Here is a 26,712-nt window from a genome sequence, read left to right as displayed (position 1 = left end):
TAGGGCTGTGAACAAGGCAGAAAGGCTTTTTAGGTCATAGTTTGCAAGGACAGACTTGGGCTTGTATTGGGGTTCTTGGGTGTAGGTGAGGTAAGGGTGGAGAGATTCTGGAATCTTACACGATATGAGCATAAGGAATGAATTAGTTGAGTAAGGACAACTCTGGACCAGCCAATGCCAAGGGATCAGTGATAACAATCTTGATTTCTTTCTCTTTTGCTCGGAAGAAACTGCTATGTCTACATGCTAATGTATGGTTCTGCAGCCCCAGGTCCTGTTTTAGAATCACAAGGGCATTTAGGGCAACAGGAGTTTGATTCCAAAGAGGTTATATCACACTGGGCAATCTGAAGATGACCACTTCAGAGATCGGAAACAGTCTGTGTCATCATCAGCAAACATGGCCCTCCAAGAAGCAACTGTGGCTTGAGTCAGTGGAAAAAATATCGTGAGCAGGAAAATGTGAGCCATGTGCCTGTGCCCTGCCCAGTTGCCTTCCTCATCTGAGGAATGGTCTGCCCTTTGAAATACTAGGAGTGAGGCGTTTGCACGCAGGGGATTGAATGGTTTGTGACATGGGAATGTAGAGTTGGCCAATTCTCCAGGAAGGGAGCTAAGTTTAGAGAAGCTTTCAGGCCTGGTTGTTACTTCATTGTGTAACTGCTGCCTCGTGGGAAGGGAATGAGCCCATAGGAGCAGAATGCCTTTCAGATGTGCTCCCCCTAGGTCAAACAAAGCTCTCTGAAGCCTCCACAACCCAAAAAGGCAATGGAATGGAGCTTCAAAATTAGTTATTTCTTATTCATGGGTTATACCAATGTATCATCTAAATTGATAAAGGGAATATACCCAATCTATTGGACAATGTTGATGGCCTATCCAGCATCCATTCTCTCCTTTCTTCACAGTGACATCTCAGTTTTGTTCATAGGATTTAGGGAAAGTTACCCCATCTCTAACTTCAGTGGTAAGACTCAATTAATTGAAAGCAGCTAAAGAATCTAATCCACTTGTTAGTGAATGCTTCAGGAATGGGCATATGACCCAATTCTGGTCTAAGAATGGGTTACTGGAGACTTCAGGCAAGTTCTTCCTTGTCCTTAGGAGAGTAGAACAGAAGTCAGCTTCTTCTTTCAAAGGATGTGAATAAGGACGGGTGATCCCCTACCTCTTGCTGTTGGCTGCCATCTTATGGCCAGAAGGGAAGTCAGATTCAGATAAAACAAATTAATGGAAGAGAGCAGAGACTTACAGAGAAATGGAGGCCTGAATTTACCATGAGAATAACCTGTCTACCTCTGAACTTCCAGCTATTTAGCCAATATAATTCCTTGATATTTTAGCTAGTTTGAGTTGGATTTCTGCTACCAGCAGTTGAAACCTTTTGAACTGATAAACTCTAGAACTGGTAATAACATGAGAGAGAGAAGAAAGTGGTAGTAGTTAAGGTGAAGTATTGGTATGACAGGGAAGACTGGGAAAGTGAAAGAAAAGGCAAAATTTACCCGAAATAGCTGGTTGGGACATTTGGGACTAATACTCAACCTTACCCTATATTTTTGTTTATTAATGGTTGTAGGTAAAAGGAGGAATGGCAGGTGTCAAGGTTTCTTTTGCCCAGTGGATTATGGCAAAAGATTGTCAAAATCTAAAAGCACAGCCTCTGTCTCAATGTCAGGTGGGTAGTAAAGAACAGAGGTGATGAGTGCATGTTGGAAGAAGAAACAGATGAAATCGCCCTGCCCATTGGCCTGGAAAAATTGTGTGGTCTCCTTCCTCATCTGAATGCATTGTATACCCTCAGTCTGCAAGGCAGATTTACATAGCTATCCAGAGACTGGAAAGTTTTAAAATGCCACTGCAGGGAGCTATTATTTATATCCTTGGCAGTAAGTGTTTTTGATTCTAAGTAGGAGTTTGAGGAGCACTGAGGTTCTCAGCGATCCATAACAATTGTCACATTTGATCTTTTGGTCCACACTATGACCATAGCATGTATTTAGGAGATACTGGCCGGTGGCTAGTATGGGGATAGGGTTTAGGGAACCCACAAGTCATGCCTATAGTAAGTAGTCTCAGTACACAGATTGAACATGAAGTCATGACGTTGGCCTCATTAGCAATCCATCTAGTGCCATTTGCAGCGTGGCTGATGCTTTTCCTAATCTTACCTCAGACACAGCTGTGCCAATGGTTCATAGAACCAGTAACTCACTTTCTACACTAAACAACCAACCAATTAATCAACTGTACACATGAACACACACACACACACACACACACACACACACACACACACAGAAGCTGGAAGGGAGAGAGAAAGGAGAATTTATTAATGCCAGCACTGTTTCCTAATTCTGCCTTACTACAAGATCACACTGCACAGGAATGCCACTTTGGCCAGTAAAACCCTTAAAGATCCTTTTCTGAGTGTGAGCTTGCTTTATATAATAACAAGGACTAAAAATCAAATCCCTCTACATTAAAAAGTGAGAAAGAGCCTCACAATTCCAACTATGACGTGTACTGAGACCTTGAACGTAGAGGTTCCCAACTATTTCTGCTGTAACATGAGTGATAGATGATGCTCACATGCAGGACACATTCCCATTGCATCCCTATGCACTATCTTATGGGTCCTCGAAGTAACATGAACCCTGTCACTTCCAACTCAATAAAGCATATCAGAGAATGTGGTGGTTTAAAGTGGCATTATTATAGGGCTTACCTTGAAGCTACCACTAAGTTTTATTTAAAAGTGAATTATTCACAAACTTTAGTACTTTAACTGTTATTAACTACAGATCACTCGCAACATATCCCACAACACTCAAGTAGACTCAGACCTCTTGTACTTCCAGAATAAAGTTTATTCTCCTTATTTAACCCAGTATCTGTTTACTAAGTTAGGAGATAGTGTTAAGCTTGATTTTGAGAAATCTTTTTTTCCACACTCAACTTGTGAGCCCGAATATTTCATGTCACTCCACAAATGTAACTTTGTGTCAAATTTTCTATATAGCTCACAACTCAATAAAAATAATGAATAGGTTAATTTGAGTCTATAAAAATAAGATTTATTAAAGAAAACTGGATTGGAAGAAACAATTGATTTCATGATGGTGAATATTGTCAGAAGTAGCAGAATGCTGAATAACTAAGGTTTCAATGAACTTTTTAAAAAGCAAGTTGTGGGTTTGATAGAGTTTAGATGTAGATGGCCCTATCTAGCTCTTGTGGAACAGGTAGAAAAAACATTCATCATTTGACATGCCAACTCTTGTCTGGGCTGTGAGGGCAGCCTTAGGTGGCCCAGGTCTTTTTTTGTGACTTCTAGTTTGGGAGAAGCTCTGGGTGGATTGGCATGATGCCAGTATCCAACACAGCTGCAATAATAGCGACGGTTTCTCTCACTTGTCCATGCTGAGAGTGGACTTGACCTAGTGGTCTCCTGTATACCCTCTTCCCAACTGAGAATAAAGCTGCCTGAAGTGAAGAATCCTGGGAGAACTCCCAGAACTTTAGTTCTTCTTCCTGTTTTTGAGAGGCCTTGCTTCTCATTTTTCTGCTCCTGGTTGACAGATGGATAAAACCCAGCACAGTGGAAGTCATAGGAGGAATTCAATTCAGTCTCACACTAAGTCAGCCAGTTGATCTGACTACAGAGAAATGAAGCCTACCCCTAGTCTGAGTTAATGTCACAAAATGTGTTTAATCACCACCAGTCAATGCACACACACATACATTCATAAACAAACACACTCACACTCATACACCATAGCAATAACAGCTCAATCAAGTCAGCACTGTGGACGAGTGGAGACATTTTGCCAAGCCCATAGTGGACTGAAGCACCAAGGGATTTGGAATTTGGACCCTCCCACTGCACCCCTTCAATGCTAGGGAGTGGAGCATGTAATTTCTTGGCTAAACAAGACTTCTTAATATTCAGGGAAGAAGGGTTCAACATGGTATTATACACCAGTGCAGAGCCTGTGGGACATGATAGCCCTGACAAGTGGAGATTTGGTCAGTTACATGTAAATGAATCAGAAACAGATGGATAATATTTTTGTTAAAATACACATGGGTTTCAAAATTAAGAGGGTGAAGAAGGGTTGTGGAGACAGCTTTGGCAAAAATGTCTTGTGCTCTTCCGGGCCCTAAGGAATTGTTCAGTGAACCTAGAGTACAGCCAAGGTCAATGTTCTATCATTAATGGATAGCATACAGCCCATGACCACACACAGGCCAGGAAATAGGAAGAATCCTAACACATGTTGGCATTTATCAGCAAGATTTTCAGTTTGTGATAAGAAATAAAAAGGCTCATATTATGTCATGGAATGGCATGACATGCATTCCGTAAGCCAGCAGTTGACTTGGTCTTGGAATGTGAAAAAGATGAAGGTATTTTCTATATCTCACCCCCTTCCTCTATCACAATATTTTTACACAGTATTAAGAAGCAATGCGTCCAGATTCTAATTTGCTCTTCTTTTTATTTTTTTTTGCTACATTTCTTTACTAATTGAAAACGGACAACAAAAATACCCCCTACCACAAATATCTAGAAGAAAATGGAGACATTTGGACAGACTGAAAAAGTTTTATGAGCTCTAATAAGGCTAATCAAGGCTCTGGAAAGAATTTTGTTTCATGGTGGACTCAACAAAACAATGAACTGGGTCCTTCAAACAATGAGCTGATTGGCCACAGTGGAAGGCCTGGGGGCCGGGGCCCTAATGAACTGCTGGTCAATTTGGGTGTTGCAACCACTTTTCATGGTGACGCAGTCGCGGTGGAACTTAGGCACCATCTGTTGCTTGGCCTTCAGGCTGCTGTCAATCTCCCATCACTGCAAGTCCTAAATAAGCCTCCCCTGAAGTTCTCAAAGTGGAATTTAATCCCTCGGTGAATTTGTTTTCTGAGCAGTTCACTCTACAGTGGAGGCATGTTCCCCACGTCATTTCTTTATGGCAGTGTTACACAGTCCAGGCTGAGGACTGCGGTGGGGGAGTGAAGAGTACACAGGGAGGGCTACTCTGTAGGGATAGCAAAGGAGAAAGTAGAGTTGATAGACAAAGGGGCAGTTCCCTCTGGGTTAGTGCCAACGTCAAATTCCTCTGTGCTGGGAAGAAGGGGAGTGCAATCCCTTTCCCTCACCTATCCTTCATCCCCTCAAGTGAGCTCCTAGGGAATAAGAAGGTTCTACCAGCCAGTAGGTTCTGAGGACTGGCTGAGCCTGGAGGCCTCCTTTCTAAAGACAAAGCTGCTCTGAAGTGGGTAGGCTTTACCTTTGCCTGGGCAGGTGCCACTGCTGTGGTGCCTCCACAGAGGCCTGGGAGGAGCTGAATTCCATCTTCAGTTCCCCGCACCTCCTTTCCTAACCTGCTTCCTCTTTTTTTCCCCAAGTTGCTTCCATGAGTTTTTCCTTCCTCTGACAAGCTACGGATTTCCCCAGCTTCTCAGGGACAAATATTATAAACTCATAAGGCATGGGGACTCTATCTGATCTGGTTTTATAACCTTAGTTTCAGTACAGTGCCTAGCACATAGTAGGCCCACTACAAATGTTTGGAAACTTCTAAGACCTCGGATGTCCCAACACCTGAAGCTTGGTGCATCGGCTGTGATGGGGGCATGAAAGCTCATTGACCTTCTCCTTCCCTTCGTCCTCCTGCAGGTGTGTGTTTTCATATGCTCTCACTCTTGTGTGTGGTAGAACCACACACACGCATTTTCTAAGTCGGTTCCTCCTTACACTCTCAACCCCACAAGTGTGTGAACTTGAAGCATCAAAATTTAGCTGTGCCATGTCCCATTCCTTCTATTCTGGAAAAGCAAAAAACTTAAAATTCCTTCCTGCTAATGTGGCCTGAGTGTTAATGAATTATTTAGATAACATATTTCTGTTACAGATAATGCCCTAATTCAAGGAGTGACTCCAGTGGAGGGAACTCCAGGCACCACACTGGTATGTCCAGGCCAGCTTTCTGCGGCCTGCCTTTGGTAGGGAAATGGTATGAAGCATCAGAAGGGCATGGTTTCAGATAGATCTGGGTTTGTTCCCAGGTTCTCCCACTTACTCGCTATCAAATATAGGCAATTTACAGAACTTCCCAGAGCCCACTGGAAACCGATACTCATCCTTGGGATTATCGCAAGGATGAAATAAAAATGATGTATGTAAATCTAGCACAGTGCCAGGCACACAGTAAACCCAAATTCCTTTCTTTCAGTTATTCATTTGCCTCAACAGTAAATCATTACTAAACGCCTACCCTTGCCAGGCACTCTGATTGCACTGCAAAGATGCGGCATTTCCCGTTGGCATTAGAGGTCTGGGATTCTCCACTTCTCAGACAGCCCCCAACTTACCTGAGTAATCTCTTGTAACCAGATGCTGTTTGGCTTCTGAAGTTGGGCGAGTTCTCTGTACAGATACACATATTTCTGTGATGAGTCCTCATCTGCACACCAGGGATCTCGGAGACTCTACCGATGAGGAGAGGGTTTGGGGGCTCACCTCTCCCCCTGCGATTGCTGGCTACGCATCTTCACCTTCGCAGCTGTGGGTCCAGCTTCCCAGGGGAGGGAAGCAGAACACCCTGAGCTTCCTTTTCCCAAGAGAAAGAGCCTCACACTTGTCTCTCCCCTCAGCATCCTCAGGCACCAGCCTGGAATTGCCTTAGGAGCTTGGGAGCTGGAGAGGGCGGAGCAGAGGCCATGAAGCTGGTCTCAGAGCCTGTCCCCTGGAGTGTGGATCTCTGCTGACCGGCCCGCTGCCGCGCTAATAAATATCAAACCCTTCAACAGGAAAATAAATTATCCCCAACTGCTAGGCAAAACAGTCTTGATAAATTGTCGTTTTAGCCAACAGTGTTTAAAGTAAAATCAGTAAAGTGTGAGTAATGATGGCTGAGTCAAAAGTCCTGTACTAAACACAATGGTCCGAGGAGAGCGGGGGCAGCGTTCAGAGAAAAGTGAATGCAAGTTTAACTAAAACAACTCTTGTTCAGAGAGAAAAAAAACATTAAAAAAGGACTTGGGATTTATTATCCTATTAGCTTTTTTTCTGTAGGAGTAGCTCTCAGGGTGTCCTGGGCATAAAGTCAAAATTTCCATTTACCAGAGATGTTTAGAAAACATGCTCTTAAAAGTGAACTACCAAGTTTTTGACTGGACAACGTAAATAAGGTTAAATTCTTTCAGTATAGTGAAGAATCCTGAAAGAGCTACAGTTCTTAAAGGAGCTGTCTGGGAAGGATTTCTGGGTGAGGAAAATCTAGAGGATTTTTTTCTTTAAAAAAAAAAAAAAAAGATAAAAAGCACAACGATCAGGTGCTTATGTGACCCTGTATTTCAATATTTATACATTATTTTATCTATGTACAGTCTAACCTCACTAATTCTGACTGAATTAGAAAAGAATCTGAATGATGAGAAGTTGAGGGTGATACATTAAATGAATGGGCTTTAATGTTTTAGAAGCATGATAAATAACCATAGATAACACATATTATTAAGAACTTAATGTGTTCTAGGACTTCTGCAGAACATTTTACATGACTTCAACATTAAGTAACTTTCCTAGGGTCACATAAGTGACAAGTGGTGTAGCCAGGATTCAAACTCAGTTCTGCTTGTTTCCAAATCTGCACTCTTAACCATTATACATTTGACCTCTATGATCAACATATACATTTCATTTTTTTTATAATCTAGCACATAGGACTACTAAAAATAATAAGCAAATATGCCAAATGGGTATCCTATGGTTCACATTTTAACATAACAGAAATTTTATTAGTAATGTAAATATTGTCATATTAATGGTTGATCAGCAAGGGTTGATCAGCAATAGCTAAAGTGCCTGTTGCTTAAACTGGTTTATTTTCAAGGACACAATGACCCTGCACTGTCAATTATGTCATAGATACTATTAAATTTAGTTAGTTAAGGATTTGAGGCAGCTTAGTACATATACACAGTAGAGAAAGGACACATCCCCTTCTGATCTGAAGTCAGTCCCTCCACCTGGACTCTTGAGTGCATCCCCTCCAACTTTCTCAAAGGGGACTGTCATCCATAGGTCACTAAGTGTCTTTTCTTCATCTTTGCCTTTTCTCTCGGTAGCGGTCAATGATTGCTTTTTGTTTGTCCAACATCCTTTCATTTTGGGAACATTTCTCCTCCACTCCATGTGAATAAGGTGGAGCTGCCAATCAAAAGACTCTGTCTCCTCTGCCACAGGAGTGGACACATGATACGGGCTGGCCAGTAAGTGCATCCTATATCTACGGACACCATGATGATCCCCAGGTGGCCATAGATTCCACACATGACTGGAGTCTTTTTAACAAAGATTTGCATAAATGTTTGTAGTGAGAGAGAAGAGAGGTCTCTTTCTTTCAGATATTGTGACTTCAAAGCCTGTAAATCTACAGTTGATTATAGCTATCTGTAAATATACGTGGACAGATTCTAATAATAAGGCCAATGCAGAGGGAATCAGGCTGAGAAATTGGAGAGGGGGAGCCCTGAAAATATTTTTTGAACAGTGCCTTAGATTGCATGAACTCTTCTTTTCTGATGACCATAGGTGATAATTTAATGAACTGTTATTCTAGATTATTATCCCAGCATACTAATTAAATTTTCACAGCCTTCATCCCAATGAGATCAGTTTTCCAATCCTAAAGTCCCTCCATTTCTGTGGGGGCCTGTGTAAGTCACTCTTTGCTACCAATTTCTATAGTAGTTCAGGTTCTTAGTTGTAAAAGTTTTAGCAGAACTTGATTTACTGTTCAGGTTTTTAGTTGCTAAATTTAGCAGAAGGCATTTATGGAAAGGCCTTTGGAGAGTCCACAAAATTGATCAAAAGTTAAAACGCTAAACTAGACAATGGGCAAGGATCAAGAGAAACGTGGCCACAAAGAGCAACCAATGCCTTCTTCCAGGAAGAGTCTAACTGGGGAGTACTCACCAGCATTGTGGTTGGGCATTTGTTGCCTCTGTCAATCCTCTGTAGTTGGACGAATATCTTCTGATTATCCCTGCTTTATTATGTCAACTCTTGTCAGAATCAAAGTCCTGGAGGGCAGCATCCTGTTGTTTCAGCCTAAGTGACACACTGACTCCCATTCCTATTGAGTAATTTTGTGTTTATTTTCATGAGGGATGTTGGTATATAATTTTCTTTCATTGCAATGTTTTTATTGCTGGCCTCATAAAAGGAGTTGGAGAATATTCTTTCCTTTTCTATTCTCTGAAAGAATTAATGTAACTGATATTACTAGTTCCAAATGTGTGGTAGAATTTACCAGTTAAGCTATTTGGGCTTGAACGTATCATTCTGGAAAGGCTTTTAAATAACAAATCCAATTAATTAAATGATAGAAGACTCTTCGGATTTTTTATTTCTTTTTGTGTCAGTTTTGGTAATCAGTGTCATTCAAGAAATCTGTCTGTTTTGCCCAATTTTTGAGTTAATTGGCATAAAGTTCACAATATTTCTTTATTATCCTTAAATATCTGGATGATATCTATGAGTCCCTCTTTTTCCGGTCTATCTGTCTAGAGGCTTATCAATTGTTAGTCTTTTCAAAGAGGCAGCTTTTGGTTACATTAATATTTCTTTATTGTTTTTCTGTTTTCTGTTTCATTAATTTCTGTTCTTATCTTTATTTAGCTTATTTTAGATTTCACTGGCTTTTCTTCTACTTTCATAAGGTAGAAGTTTACATCATTAATTTGAGATTTTTCTTTTCTAAGATAAGCACTAAATATTATAAATTTCCCTTCCAAGGACTGTTTTACTTTATCCTGCAAATTTTGATGTGTTTTCATTTTGACTCATTTCAAAATAATTTATCTTGTGCTTTCTTCTTTAACCCATCAATTATTTTTTAGTGTGTTATTAAGATCCAAGTATTTGGGGATTTTTCATATACCTTTCTGTTATTGATTTCTTGTTTTATTTCTCTGTGGTCAGAGAATATGCATTTTATAATTTCAAGTATTTTAACTTCATTGATATTTGCTTTGTAGTATAGAATATGATCTATTTAAGTTAATATTTGCTGCACACTCAAAAATGTGTTTTAGGCTGTTATTGGATGCAATGTTCTATAAATATCAATTAGGTTGAGTTGTTTGATAACAATGTTTACATCTTATACATCCTTACTGATTTTCTGTCTACCTGTTTTATCAATTACTGGGAGAAAATTGTTTAAATTTCCAGTTACAATTAAGGACTTGTCTACTTCTACTTTCAATTCTATTAGATTTTAGTTAATAAATTTTGAAGTTCTATAATTAGGTATACTTATTTAATGTTACCGTATAGTCTTGTTTTTATCATTATAAAATATCCATCTTTTCCGTTGTAAGTTTTTTTGTCTTAAAGTCTACTTTGTCTGATATCAATATAGTCACTCTAGCTTTGTGTTTGCATGATATCTTTTCCTCCAGTTTTTTTTAAAAACAATAAAACTATTTGCAGATGACATGGTTTTGAATGTAGTTGACAACAATAACAGCAGCAGCAACAACAAAAGCCCCCAATATAACTAATAAAACTAATAACCAAATACAGAAAGATTGCTGGTTTAAGAAACAAAATTCAATTGTGTTTTTATATGTGAGAAATGAACAATCTGAGAATGAATTTAAGAATATGATTTCATTCATTGTATAATCAAAGATAATAAAATACTTAGAAATAACTTTAATAAAAGAAGTACATGACTTGTAATTGAAAACTACAAAATATTGCTGAGAAAACAATGAAGATTTAAATAAATGGAGAGACATTTCATGTTCATGAATTGGAAGCCTTGATACTGCAAAGATAGCAATTTTCCTCAAATTGATTTACGTATTTAGCACAATCCTTATTAAAATCTTAGCAGATTCCTTTGAAGAAGCTGACAAAGTGATCCAAAAATTTACATGAGAATGCAAGGGACCCAGATTAGCTAAACAATTTTGGAAAGAACAGAGGTGGAGGACTTATGCTACCCAACTCCAAAACCAGCTAGAAAGCCACAGCAAAGTACAACATTGGCCCTAGCAAAAACATGTAAGTCAATGGAACGGAACAGAGTCCAAAAATAAACTCTTAACTTTATGATCAATTGATTTCTTTCAACGAAGTTTCCAAAGTCTTTAAATGGTGTAATAGATAGTGTTTTCAACAATGTTGGATATCCACATGCAAGAAACAAGCAAACAAACCACATACCTTTACCTCACACCATACACAAAAATTAACCCCAAATAGACCACACATCTTTTCACTTTTGACCTGTGTTTTAAAATTTAAAATGTTCTTGCTTTTTAATCCAATCTAACAGTCTATGGTTTTTTAATGGGTCAATTAGACTTAATTTGTTTAAGATAATCATTGATTGCTTAGGTTTAAATCTACCACCCTGCTTTTTCTTTTCTGTTTATCCTTTTGTTCTTTGTTGTCTTCCCCCTCTTTTCCTACCTCCTTTAGATTAAGCTTGTTTTAAGCTTTTATGTTATATCTAATATTTGCTTGTTAGCTACACTTTGAGTATGTGATTGTTTTCTTTAGTAGTATAGTAACAGTCAATTAAGAAGATGAAAAATGAGAAAAATTGTTTTATATGTACCCATATATTAATATTTTGTTAGTATTCAATTACTCATTTCTTTGTATAGTTCTACATTTCCTTCTGGTATTATTTTCCTTTTGTTTTTGCCTGAAGAATTTCCTTTGATATTTTTTGTAGTTTAGATCTGATAGTGATTAATTCTCTTTGCTGTTTCTTGTCTGAGAAATTTTTAGTTTGTCTTCACTTTTGAAAGATATTTTCACTGAATAAAGAATTCTAGGCTGACTATTTTTTCTTTCTGGACCCTAAAGATGTTAATCATTTTTAGAGTCCATATTAACATCTAAAGATGTTAATCATTTTAATAGTTTTCCATTTTGCATAGTTTCTGATAAGAAGTTGTCTGTCATTCTTATCTTTGTGTCTTCTTTTCTACTAGCTGCTTTTAAGATATTCTCCTTAATTTACTTTTAATAATTTGATTATAATGTGCTTTGGTGTGGTTTCTTTGTTTCTTTTGCTTGGATTTTTCTTCAGCTTCTTAGATCTGTGAGACTATAATTTTAATCAAGTTTGGAATAGTTTTAGCTGTTCTTTAAAAATATTTCTGTTTCTTTCCCCTTTTGGGCTTCAATTATGTGTGTCTTAGATAACTTGATAACATCCCCAAGGATATTGGTGTTCTGTTTACTTTTTCATTGTTTATTTCTCTCTTTACATTTAAAAAATAATTTCTATTACTATGTATTCAAGCACATTGAATTCTTCTTCTGTAGTGTTTTTTATTCAATGTATTTTTAGTTCCAGATATTTTAATTTTTATCTCTAGAAACTCTTTTTTATATATTCCATTATTTTTTATTATGGTCATTTAACAATGTACTCTGTTTTGAGGCCCTCATCGGTTAATTCCATCATGTCTTTAATTTCTTTGTATGTTTCTATGATTGAGATTTTTTCCTGGTTACAGATTATATTTTCTTGCTTCATTTAATTTTCCCTCACACAAAGACAGACCATGTGAGTCAAAGACTCAAGTGGACCTGCTTTTATATCTTTGGAATGCTCTCTCTTTGAAAAATCTCTCAATTCTCCAGCATTCTGTCCTACAAATTCTAACTGCCTTGGCCTCCCAAAAGTCAATCTTTGTCTGGCCAGCTTAGCAAAAACATTGAGCTCTGTTCAGAGTACCCATTTCGGTACTGTGTCCTGGAGACTGCCTCTGGACTGTAAGTTGATATAATTGTAAGGCATACTTTTTTTTTTTTTTCCCAGAATTACTGCACTGGCTGTGGTCCTATGTATGAAAATTGTTTTTCATATATTTTGTATGCTCACTTAAGATAGAAGAAATCTATTCCTTGTTGCTGCATCTTGTCTGGACATACAAGTGACCACATAAGTTCATATTATATTACAGTATATTATATTATATTGAATTTCTTCCTAAAATATTAATTTTCCAAAGAAGAATTACTGGGTCAATGGTTGTAAATGTTTTAAAAACTCTTCCTATATGTATATGTATGTAGATATAGATATGTAGATATCTGGTTTATCTATCCAGATTGTCTATTTGTCCTTGTCTGAGTTTTGGTAGATTGTGTTTTAAGAAATTGACCAATTTCAACTAAGTTATCAAATTTGGGGCGTACAGTTATTCATAATATTCCTTTACTGTCTTTTCAATGTCCATAAGATCAGTAATGAGGATCTTTTCTATTTCTTATATTATTAATTAATGTTTTCTCTTTTTCTCTTAGACTGGTTAGAGATTTATCAATTTTATTGATTCTTTCAAAGAATCAGCTTTTGGTTTCATTGATTTTCTCTACTGATCTCCTATTTTAAATTCCATTGCTTTCCGCTGTGATTTTTATTTCTTTTCATCTGTTTACTTTGGATTTGGTTTGCTTTTCCTGTTCTAGTTTCATAAGATGGACATTTAGATTATTGATTCTAGATCTTTATTCTTTTATAATATATGCATTCAGTGCTACAAATTTCACTTTAAACATTGCTTTTTTTTTTTTGCATCCACCAAATTTTTATGATTAGCATTTTTATTTTTATTTGGTTCCGAATATTCTCAAATTCCTCTTAGGACTTGCTGTTTGGCCCCTGTGTTATAGAGAAGTGTGTTGTTTCATCTTCAATTATTTTGGTATCTTCCAGCTATCTTTCTGTTATTGATTTCTCATTTAATTCTATTATAGTCAGAGAGCATACTTTGCATCTCTTTTCGTCTTGGATAACCTCTGTTACTTTCAGGCAAAACTAGCCATGTGAGGTATTGCTCAATCCCTCTGCCCTAAACATGGCTACTATCACAGGAGACATTCATTCTTTTTACTACTAACTAGCTTCTGGGATTGGGGGAAAATATGCAGAGGTCATTTAGCCTTGCTATAGTCATGCCTGTATCCCAATGAATTCAATACTCATTTGCCCCATGCTTCTTCCTAATCTCAGCTTTCTCCTCGGATATGAACTATCATGCTCCTCTCATCATTTGATATAATCCTCTTCTGAGAATTCTTGCACATATTCTGAGCGATCTTTTCTCTGTATAGTAAATCCCATCTGTTTCTCAAGGATATTGCACTGATAGTTTTCTCTCTTATATTTGAGCACTCAGAATATGTTATTAATTGTTGTGTAATAGAACAGCTCAACACTTAGTAGCTTAGAGCCTTAACACTTACTTAGTTCATGGGTCAGCAGTTTGGGCTGGCTTAGCTGGGTGACTGGGCCAATTATGGCTGACTAAACTCACTCAAACATTTGCTGGCAGCTGCTTGGTTAGCTGGGGGTTGTCTGGTCTGAGATGGTTCAGCTGCAATGGCTTGTCTCTGCCCTACGTGATGTCCTACCATCCAGCAGGCCAAGTTGTACTTGCTTACATGGCAACAGGAACAGAGGTTCCAGGAGAAAAAGCAGAAGTATGCATTTAAGGCATCATGAGGCCCAAGCTTAGAACTTGCACAATATGACTTTCACGGCATTCTATTGATCAAAGCAAGTTTCAAAGTAAGTTCAGATTCAAATAGTGGAGAAATAGATTCCACTTGTTGATGAGAAGAACTGCAAAAAGTTCTGGCCATTTTTACCATCTAGCACATTTTGTTATATAAATATTTATCTTGTCTATAACTTTTAAGTCTCGTTATCCTGGTTGTGGTGGTGGTGGTGGCGGCAGTGAGCTCTGTTAACACTTTTGTATGGACTCAGTTCATCATTTTCTATTTAGCTCTTTAATTCCATTTGCAATTTATTCTGGTATATGCTGTAAGACATATTGCTAATGTATTTCCCTCTAAAATGTATATATATATATGTATCTGAATTTTAAATTATTTATTAAAAATTATTTTATGATTATTTTAGAAAGCTTAATTTATCAACTATTGAATTTTTATAGATAACAGGGTCTATTTCTGGACACTTGTTTCATTGAATAGTTTTTGTTTTCCTTAAACACCCCTCTGTTTGAATTATTATTTATTTATAAGTTTTAGTAACTAATAGAGGGAAATATCCCTATTGTGCATTTTTTCAGATTTTTTTTGTCATCCTCACATGTAGATTTTTCCTTGTGAACTATCAGTGTTTTCTAAATTCCATAACTATATTGATACTGCGTTCAACTGAAAAATAATATGGGTGGAAAAGTTAAGTTTTCTAATTTTTAAGAATACTGTGAACCTAGATGTTAAATTTCTTTATATATTTAAAATTTTAAAACTACAGTAATATTTACGCTTTCAAAATACACTTTCGAAATTTCTTTCATTAAATTTACTTGTTTTATTGTTTCATTCCTATTGTAAATGAAATCTGAATCTGACTTTTTTTAGAAATGATATATAATTTAAATAGTTATTGCCAGCACAAAGAAGTGCTACTGATTTTTCAGAATTTATCCTGAACTTTCACTGTTCTACATAAATTCTTTCATGACTTTAGGTGGTTTTCACGTGATTCTTTTGGATTTTTTGTCAGGTATACAAAATCATGTCATCTTTAGTTATTAATTTGTCTCTTTCTAATACATATTTTTCTTATTTGTCCTAAAATTTTGCATTATTAAAAATCTCTAGTTGGGCACGGTGGCTCACACCTGTAATCCCAGCACTTTGGGAGGCCAAGGTGGGCAGATCACAAGGTCAGGAGTTTGAGACGAGCAGCCTGGCCAACGTAGTTAAACCTCGTGAAACTCCTCTCTACTAAAAATACAGAAAATTAGCCAGGCCTGGTGGCAGGTGCCTGTAGTCCCAGCTACTTGGGAGGCTAAGGCAGGAGAATCGCTTGAACCCGGGAGGCGGAGGCTGTGGTAAGCCGAGATCATACCACTGCACTCCAGCCTGGGCAACAAGAGTGAAATTCCGTCTCAAGAAAAAAAAAAAAATCTCTAATACATTTTAAAATAAAAAGGATAGTGGTAGGCTTCTTTGTTTTGCTTTTGAATTTAATTAGTACACCATTGAGAATAAAATGAATTAATTACAGCATCTGCTGAACAAATAAATTTGATTGTATAGATTTTTTTATGTGGATATTTTTATTAGATCTTAAAATATTAAATCATAATTCTATTTCTGAAATAAGTAGTTGGTATGATGTTTGTTCTTTTAAATGTTTGCTAATTATATTTCAGTTTAAATATTAATTAAAATTTAGAGATTTTTGTATATTTATAAAAATAAAAATATCCAAATACAATATGACTTTTTGTTTATTCTTCCATTTTTAACATTTTTTTGCTGTCTGTTTTTTTTATTATTGATTTTAAGGTGCATTCAAATCTTTTTTTTCCAGAAAGTGTTATGTTTTTATAAATAACTTACATCTGCCCTCACAACATAAGGATCTCCTTCTCTTATATGCAAAAGCTCATTAATAATATTTGCCCACATTACATTTTAGACTATTGACTCTCTGTGCTTTATGTGCATCTCTAAGTTCATTCATGGATTTAAATAATTAAATAGGATATCTTGATGAGCTTTCTACATAATTTTATGTTCTTTATTTTGCTAATTCTCTATCTTCTTATTTTATATTTTTTAAAGTTGAACTTCTATGTTTTTTCATTTATATTATGATTTTTAATGGACTGTAATGTTTTCTTTTTCAGATTAGAATAATTTGAAAGTTTAATGTCCTACACTTACCATTACTTATGAATAATTTTAAACACCCCGTAGCATCCTTAATTGGAGTAGTCATTAATTTATTACTATAAAATTAGCCACAATGGATCGAGACCATCCTGGCCAACATGGTGAAACCCCACCTCTACTAAAATACAAAAAATTAACTGGGCGTGGTGGCGCTCGCCTCTAGTCCCAGCTACTTGGAAGGCTGAGGCAGGGGAGTCACTTGAACCCAGGAGGTGGAGGTTGCAGTGAGGTGAGATCGTGTCACTGCACTCCAGCCTGCAGCCTGGTGACAAAGAAAGACTCCATCTCAAAAAAAAAAAAAAAAAAAAATTAGCCACAATCACTTCTGGCACGTTTTCTACTCTAATATTACTTTACATCTGTACATTTAAACATAATTACTGTGGTATCTTGTCTATGGAGGATAAGACATTTTTGTGCTTTGTGGCTCCCCCTTTCTTCTATTCATTATTTTCTTAATCTGAAGCACTTATCCCTTCATTATTTTTTATTTATTTTGTCCTACTTTTATTTAAATTATTACTTCCATTAGTTAAATATTTCAGCAATATCAATCTGCTTTTTTTTTTCCAATTTGCTCTTATTCTGTTAATATCAACTATCTTTTTCTACCAACATTTGCTTATTTTTAAAAGAAAAAAGAGAAACTTGACTTTACTGGATACCGGGCTGCGTTTATACATCAGCTTTCCCCTCCAAAGACTCCTTCTTATGCTCCTGTCCCAGGGTTTGGTGAGCTGGTTAACACCCCATGTGGTCTCTGCAGAGAAGATGTTCCAGAGGCTTTCTAAAAGATAGACCATTTGAAAATTTTTGTCTTTCCTACAACTCACAGCTTGGCTGTGTATATCATTCTTAAATTGGACTTTTTTCCTTAAACATTCTGAAGCTCTAATTCTATTATCTTGGGATAGCAGTTAAGCAACCTGAAGAAATTCTAATTTTGGCTCATTTAAAATGGTGAAATCTTTATTCTCAAAGTTGAAGCATTTTACTAGTTACTAACTTCCAGAGTTAGTTTCTGTTTATTTATTGAACACGAGACAGTGATTGGTCTTTTAATTAATTTATAGTTATTTTAATCATTTTTTAAAAAATTCTGGATCTTAAAAAATTATACCTTGATTATTAATTTTGCCCTTCAGGTACTTTTATAGTTTGCATTTTGGATTTCTGTTCTTCATCTTCCATATCTTTCATGTTTATTGGTATTCTTTTGTTCTTAATATTAATTATATGTATTGAGCTTCCAAGAATGTATACATATTTACAAAATCTTTAAGTGTTACTCCTTGGGATCTGTATCAGAGCAGACATTGACCTTGCTTCTTTTTAAAGCTTTGTTCTTTTACTTTTGACTTAGAAAACTGTATTTTAAAAATACTTTTAGTACTCTTCGCTCCTTCTTTTATATGTTTGTTTCTGAGGATGCAGAAAATTTAAACACATAGGAACTGTTAGTGACTTGTGGGAAAGTGATATTTTGATTCCAGTGTTGTTCTTTTTCAGCAATATTTCCAAGTTAAACTTTCTCAGTATTCATATCAAAGTCTGGGTTCCTCCTACCAGGAATGTAACAGGTGCAACATGCCACTTTCACAATTAGACTCTGTACACTCCCCATCCCTTCAGCTGCCATAAAGATCCTGGATTTGCAATTTACTGATACTAATCAAAGAACTTAGAGAAAGTGTGAGTATTGGCAGAGCATGGTTTATTTAGAAGGGCATCTATAGTACACATTCTAAATGGAAACAGGGGTGTGCTTCCTATCTGACAACAATCAAGACATGCAGGGCAGCCAGTGCAAGCCAGTTCCCCTCTAGCAGCAGGCTGAACTATGTGAACTCTGATACTGTTGCCGGAAAGCTCCAGGAAGGGGTCAGGCTTGACATGCCAGCTGAAAGCCTCAATTCTCAGAGCTAGACAGTGAAATGGGCAGCTTCTTAAGAGGTCTAGAGGGAGGCAAGACTCAAAGCCCAGAATTGCCGAACTTGCATTCGTTCAGGCTTTCTCTTGACACATGATGAGGCGCTGCAGAAGGCTGAAGTTGTGTCAGGTAACAAATTTCAGCAAGCGCCCTTTGGAAGGGCCAAAGCCCTATCATTATATAGAGATATTTTTCAAGAGAATTTTTTCAGCCGTGCTATCTAGACCTGCTGCATCAGCCTCATCTGAGAAATTGTTAGACATGCAGATTCTTTTTTGTTGTTCGTTAATTTTTCTTAACTTTTATTTTAAGTTCAAGGGTACAAGTACAGGTTTATTACGTAGGTAAACTTGTGTCATGGGGGTTTGTTTTACAGATTATTTCATCCTTCCCGCTCCTCCCACCCTCCACCCTCTGAAAGGCCTCGGTGTGTGCTGTTCTCCTCTATGCATCCATCTGTTCTCATTATAAATGCAGATTCCTGAGCCCTGCCTCAGACCTACTGAATGAGAAACTCTCAGGGTGGAGTCTAACCATCTGTGCCTTAACAAATATCCCTGGTGATTCTGATTGAGAATCACTATTTTACAGACTGGCACCTACAGGATAGAAGTACTAGGTTAACTGAAGAAATTAGGCTGGATGTTATCCCCTTTGGAACTAAACAACTGCATTATTGTGGCAAAAAAAAATTATATGCTTTATTTTCTTTTGAAGCCATTATAGCCATACGGATTGATTCTTTTAGATAATTTCAATAACATTTCCTAATTCAATTAGCAATAACATATTGCTAATTCAATAACATTTGCTAAAACAAGTACCTATTAAACATTTGCTGATATGTGAATTATATCTCAGTAAAGCTGTTAAAAAAAATGCAGCAGCAAGGAATGGTGCCTCACACCTGTAATCACAGGACTTTGGGAGGCCGAGGTGGGAGGATCATTTGAGCTAGGAGTTTGAGACCAATCTGGGCAACATAGTGAGACTCTGTTTCTACAAATAAAATAAAACAAAATAAAAAAAATAGCTGGTCATGGTGGCACATCACTGCAGTCCCAGCTACTTGGGAGGCTGAGGTGGGAGGATTGCTTGAGCCTGGGAGGTTAAGGCTGCAGTAAGCCATGATTGCACTACTGCGCTCCAGTCTGGGTGACAGAGTGAAATTCGGAAAAAAAAAAAAAAAGAAAGAAAGAAAAGAGAAATGAAAAGGAAAAGAAATGCATTGACCAATTAAGACCTGCGAACTCTACCTGATTTTGTTCCCGGCAGGGCCCAGAAAACATTCAGTTCACTAAGGCAATAAGAGATGTACTGGTAAGAGTTTGTGCTTTTCTAATACTTGCTGCTATGGTGGCAATGAAGTGGACTCCATGTGGAGATGACCACTGAGAAGGAGGCTGGGGCGAAACAAATGGTCGAAGGCCCCAGGTATAAGTGAAGCTGGGAGGAAATGAAGTAGTGATTACTACGTAGAGATACAACACTACCTATGTAATGTGCCTATGTCAAAGAATATAATTTAAGGTGCCATTCTAAAGCAAAGCACAGTATGACTTATGACTGGCATGCATAGGAAAAGCATGTGGGATGAAAGTTACTGAATGGAAAAAGGCCAATATTTATCTCTGAATGTGAATGACTAAGTGATGTATTAAAGGAACAAAACATTCCCAAGCTTCTTCCTGAGAGCTTACCATATTATGGATTATTTACGTAACTTATTTATTTAATCATCTTAACAGCCTAAACATGATGTATTGCTTCTGTTTTAAAGATAAAGAAATTATAGCATACACAGATGACTTTAACTTGCCTTGCCCTGATTATACACCTAACAATGGCAGAGCAGAAATGAAATCCAGAAATATCTGGCTGTGATGCACATCTGCTGAGTAGCTGCTGCATGTACTGGGGAGAGATAGCATCCTGTTTCAAATGTGGGTTCTCCCAAGAAACAGAGTCAACAGAATCAATACCTATATCATCTTTATCCTCTCTCTCTACACACACACACGTATACAAATACATATACGTATGTGTGTGTGTATGCAATTGGCTCACTCAATTATGGAGGCTGGCAAGTTTCAGATCTGGAGGTTGAATCAGCAAGCTAGAGACCTGGGGGAGCCAATGGTCTATCTCCAGTCTGAGTCTGAAAGTTGAGAACCAGGAGAGCTGATGGTGCAGTTCCTGTCCAAAGGCTGTTAAGCTCAAGACCCAGGAACTGATGGGTCTTGAAGGCTCAGGAATTAATGGGAACTGAAGTTGAAGGTTCAGTTTGAGTCCGAAGTCATTAAAAAAAGCCAGTGTCCCAGTTAGAAGGTCATCAGGCAGGAAGAATTCTCTCTCACTCAGAGGGTCAGTCTTTTTGTTCTATTCAGGCCTTACACTGACTGGATGAGGCCCACCCACAAAACGGGGGTACAATCTGCTTTACTTTTTGACCAATTCTGATATTAACATTAGCCAAAAACACCCACACAGAATTGCCTAGAATAATGTTTAGCTAAATGTCTGGGTACCTTGTGGCCCGGACACATAAAATTAACCACTGCACACACCTCATGTTACTCAATCCTGACAATAGCCTATGATTGCTATTTTACAACTGAGACACGGAGGATGGTCAACTCAATGGTCTTCCTGTGGTCACTCTGCTAGTCACTAGGAGAGCTGAGATTCACACTCAGTACTCCCTGGAGCTAATGTGAGCTGTTTCCCTTGTATGCCACGCTTCTTTCAACAGTTTCTGTTCCATTGTAGGGAGAGGCTGTTGAGAAGGCAATGAGGACATGTGTTCAGCGCTGTTTTGGGAGGACTAATTAGCAGAGAGTATGGGATGGATTTGAGCTTTTTCAAGTGTAGGGAAGGAGTGGAAGACTAATGTTTATTCTAGAGTCTCATTTAACACCTCTAGGTCTTTAACAACAGGCAGAGTTCATTGATGAGAATTTGAAGCATAATCCTAGAGTTCAAATGTACTAAGCCTTTCTTTAACTTCTTCCCAAATGTGTTTTAAATAATTTCTCTTTTCTAATTACTATATCCTGGATTTCTGTAGTGTGTTGGGTTATTTAGTTTTGTTTAGTTATTGAATTACTCTCATGCTTCTTTTCCAAACACTTAAGATTAAATAGATACTACTATTCACCTTTCACAGATTGGAAAATTAGTTTATACTCGAATGGTTCTTCATATTTACTATTGAAAGGCAGTAGAACACAGCAGTTAAGAGTTGAACTCTCAAGTCAGACCCCAGCTTCACCACCTACCGGCTGTGTGTCTTTAGGCAAATTACTAACCTTTCTGTGGCTCAATTTCTTCATCTGTAATGGGTTGTAATACAGGAGTGATTGCATAAGAAGCACTTAGAAGAGTGCCTGGCACATATTAAGGTTTCTAAGTGTTAGCATTTTTATCATCACTGTGTGGTAGGCACTGTTTTAGGTGCCAGACATAGAGCAGTGACTAAAACAAACAAGGTTATTTTGTCCTTTGCTTTTGTGAAACTCACATTCCATTGAGGAAGACATACATCCATCTTTACGGTTTCTCAGATAGATAATTTTAGCTGAGCCAGGCGCAGTGGCTCATGTCTGTAATCCCAGCACTTTGGGAGGTGGAGGCAGGTGGATCACCTGAGGTCAGGAGTTCGAGACCAGCCTGGTCAACATGGTGGAACCCCCATCTCTACTAAAAATACAAAAATTAGCCGGGCGTGGTGGCAGGCGCCTGTAATCCCAGCTACTTGGGAGGCTGAGGCAGGAGAATCGCTTGAACCTAGGAGGCAGAGGTTGCAGTGAGCCAAGATCATGCCATTGCACTCCAGCCTGGATGATAAGAGCGAAACTCCGTCTCAAAAAAAAAACCAATTTTAGTTAAAAATATTATTTTTACAATCAAAGAAACACACATAAACACATAAACCCCAAACACGCCTAACCTCAGTAATAATCAAGAAACTGAAAACAATTAAAAATATTTTTCTTATCAGTTTGGCAAGAGGAAAACGATAGTGCTGGTGAGATTGTGGGGAAGGAGGGTCTATGGTGCTGAGTACCACGGCTTTTCTAGAGGGCATCTTCGATTGCCCATCTTTCCCTCATACTCTGCACCTGATCCATCTGCAAGTCTGTGGTCTCTGCTTTGAAATACATATTCAGAAATGTCCCCGCTATCTCCTTGCCCCAGAGCAAATGCTTTCATCCTTGTCTGAACTATTGCAACACACACCTAACTGAACATCAACTTCCATCGTCCATTCTCCACCCAGCAACCAGAATGGTGTTTTTAGTGTGGAATGCCAATCATATCACTCTGCTGTGCAAAGAGCTTCAGACTGTGGTTAGAACCTTGCAGTCTGGCTCCTGGTGACCTTCCCCACATTCCTCCTCTGGCCCATTCCATTCCAACCACCTTGGCCTGACAAGTCTTCAACTGGGCCAAGCTTGAGTTCTTCCTGTTTTTCCTCTCTGCCTGGAACACCCACAGAAGTGGTTTCTGCTCACATGTCATGCTCTCAGACAGACCCTAACCATGCTCTGCAAAATATTGAGGCCCTGTCACTTTACTTTTCTCTGAAGCACTCATAACTCTCTGCAATCACATTGTGAATTTACTTTTTCATTGTGAATTGTCTGCCTCATCCACAAGTGTAAGCTGCATGTGGACAAAGGCCTGGTATGAGTAGTTCACAGTGCCCCGGATACCATTTATCTCAATAAATATTTGTTGAGCAAACGAATGACGTTATGGACTGAATATTTGTGTGCCCCCCAAATTTCATATGTTTTATCTTATTTATTTACATTATTATTACTTTGCTTTTTTAGAGATGGGCCCTTGCTGTATTGTCCAGGCTGGACTCAAACTCCCAGGCCCAGGCAATTCTCCCATCTCAGTCTGTGGAGTAGCTGGGATTACAGGCATGTGTCACCACGCTCCAAAATTCGTATGTTGAAACCTGATTCCCACTGTGATGGTTTTGGGTAAGGCCTGTGGGAGATGATTAGGTTGTGAGGGCAAAGCACTCATGAATGGGATTAGTGCTCTTACAATGGTCCAAGGAGACCAGCATTCTGTCTTTTCATCATGTGAGGACACAGCGAGAAGACATTGTCTATGAACAAAGAAATGGGCCCTCACCATACACTGAATCTGCCAGCACCTTAATTTTGGATTTTCCAGACTCCAGAACTGTGAGGGACAAATTTTTATTCTTTATAAGTCATTTAGTCTATGGTATTTTGTTATAGCAGCCTCAAGGGACTACGACAAATGAGTACCAAAAGTGTTAAGCACATTAATACTCTTAACTCAGCAATTCTAGGAGATTATAAAAGCAGACAAAGGTATTGCTACGGGAATGTTCATTGTAGCATCATGCAAGTACCAAACTTAACCCAACAATAGGAGATTGAGTCACAAATACCCTACATTTATTTGTTAAATACTCTGAAACTATTAAAAATATGTGGTAAAATATTATCTAATGCCATGAGGAAATATTCACAATATACAATTGACTTAAAATATTGTAAGACACAATGTTCCATAACAGTCCCTTCTGAAAAGAATGTACTATCTTTTCAATGGCAACTGTCTCTTGAACTGTTGGCCTATTCGCACCTGAATAATAATAAAACCTACATTTAAAAACATGTTGAGGTGGATACTTGTGATCTTGTAGTAGATCAAGACTGCTTCATGCCTTGGCTCCAAAAGAGACAACTGAGTCTAGTAGTCAGTACTTTCTGCCTTTCTCCCAAGTAGAGGATGCTGTGCGACCTCTAATAGGTTATTCAGACAATCAAGACAGTAACAGTATCACTGCATTTTTAACTTTCAAAAGCTCATATTCTGAATTGCCTGTGCTTTTAGAAATTTTAATATTGAGGTTCCTTGTCGGCCAGTTGCAGACTTGGGTGACTTTGGCCATTTCAGTTAGTTGCTCAACATAATGCCCTCTATCCCATGAGTGACAGCTTCTTCTTTGACCAACAGTAAAAGAGTTGAGCAGAAAGTGAGTAACCTTTTACTAAGCCAGTTAGAAAATGCATGGATTATCATGCTTTGTAGGGACAGAAGAGGGAAAGAATGAATAATTCAATGTAGGAAAGGAAGGGAAGCAGCTGCTTGTCCTCCCAAAATAAGAAAATAAAGATCATTTACCTTAAACTAATCAGAAATTCAGCCCAACTACACTGATATTGAATTAACTTAAAATGAAACCACACTTCTTTCTTTCTTTGTCCAAACCCATTCTTATGTTAACCTGCAAGTGTTTTGGCTGGGATCCCAGTGGATTCCTAGGAAGAATGCATTTTTTTTTCCAATTTAAGTTTGCCCTCTTGATGCTGCAGAGTGATACTGCCTTGGAAGTAGCTATAAATCCAGGATGAACTTGTAAAATTTGCAGCTAGTATGAACAAGTGATGTTGCCATTTCTCATGAGATCATCTCTTCCAGTTGGTATAGAGTAGTTTCATTTTGAAAGAAATATGTAAATATCTGTATTTTGAAAATACGCTTTATGCTACATTATAGCATAATTTTTGTTGCATGCTTTTTTTGTACATGAACTGTAATATGAATCTTTTTCTCAAAGAGAAGACTACAGTTTTGTAACAGAGTGTACTTTTGAAATCAAAATCCTTAGATTAAAAAAACCTTATGCATATATCTAAGCTTTTAAAAATGCACGATTCTGTGCACATAATGATGCAGTAAGAATTCAGAGTTCTCAAATTTGAATAGTTTGTGGAATTGGGCAAACCCCAGGAAAAGGGATTCACAGTTTTTGGATAATCCTTGCCACAAAGAATGCCACTGCTGTGAAGTGTGAAAATGAAAGCCATTCAAGAAAAGAAACCCAGTATACATTTCTCCTTGCCATTCTGCTTCTGACAGAGACAAGGAAAGAATTGAAACTCTGTCTTATACTGAGTTTCATGTGAAAATGCCTAGCAATTGGAGGGCTACGCAAAATGTTTCAAGAGCAGGTCACAAGTGAATTGAAAAGACCCTCAAAGGGCATATTGCTTAGAACTGATAGGGAACCACTATATGGAACCGTATGATTAACTTCAGGAAACGGAAGTCTGAAATGAATTTCATTCTCTTTAGTGATGTTCTGGGTTGCGGGAAAGCCTTCGAAAGACAGCATAGATCTTCCAAGAAGACCTGACTTCTGACATGGCACAGGCGGAATCCTCTTCCTGTAGATTTTTTGGACTATCTGGCTCTCTCATGCTTAGGAACTCCGGGATGTTAGCAGCTTTCCTCCGAGGTGGGAGGCTCCCCTGGAGGCCATCTGTACCTGAGGACCCACCCCTTGCAAGGGCTCTGTTTGCTGACTCAGTGAGATCTGGCCATCTGCACTCCCTGCTAGGCAGATGGTCTTTTCAGGATTCAGCTCATGCAGCAGATGAAGATGCAGAATGCATATGTGAGTACACATGGAATTCCTCATTCTCCAGTTCTGGGGAAGCCCTTCAGAGAACAGGAGCTTGTCTCTCAAGTCCCACCAGCAGATGCCTCTGCTGCGTCTGAAGGCCAGAGCATCTTATCGGCTTGTGCCTGTGGTCAACGTGGGTCTTGATCTAATTTGACCCTCTCATTAGTTCTTGATGAAGGAGTCAATGCTTTGCACTGGGCATGTTGTTCTGCTTTTAAAGATATTTTCCCAAATAGGGCCAAGGAAAAATAAGACATATTTGGAAGCTATTTTTAAATACATCTAACTGAAAAAGACATTGTTTCCTTCATTTTCAAGTGACCACATATGCAGTCTCTTCCATAAATTTTGCCACAAAATGTTCTCAACAAAATAACCCCGTGCAGCCTTAGTTTTAAGCAGAATTTCTGCTAGCTTCTTGCTTTGTGACCCTGGGTAAGTCTAAAATGTAAATCTGGTTATAGGGTTCCTCTGCATAACACTGGTCCTGCCTCCTGATTCCCCACAGTCCCCTGCATGGCTACCAAGGCCCTTTGTGATTCAGTC

General features: G+C 38.0%; 1 pseudogene; it reads left to right on the top strand.

Annotated features, from left to right (window-relative positions):
* LOC105538748 overlaps nucleotides 1-26,320 on the top strand; it is a 150,431-nt pseudogene extending 124,111 nt beyond the window's left edge.
* Nucleotides 26,321-26,712: the final 392 nt, after the last annotated feature.

This window comes from Mandrillus leucophaeus, unplaced genomic scaffold, assembly GCF_000951045.1.
Source record: "Mandrillus leucophaeus isolate KB7577 unplaced genomic scaffold, Mleu.le_1.0 Scaffold198, whole genome shotgun sequence".
Taxonomy (NCBI): Eukaryota; Metazoa; Chordata; class Mammalia; order Primates; family Cercopithecidae; genus Mandrillus; species Mandrillus leucophaeus.
Note: the sequence above shows the minus strand (reverse complement) of the source record. Positions and strands in the feature narration are given on the sequence as shown.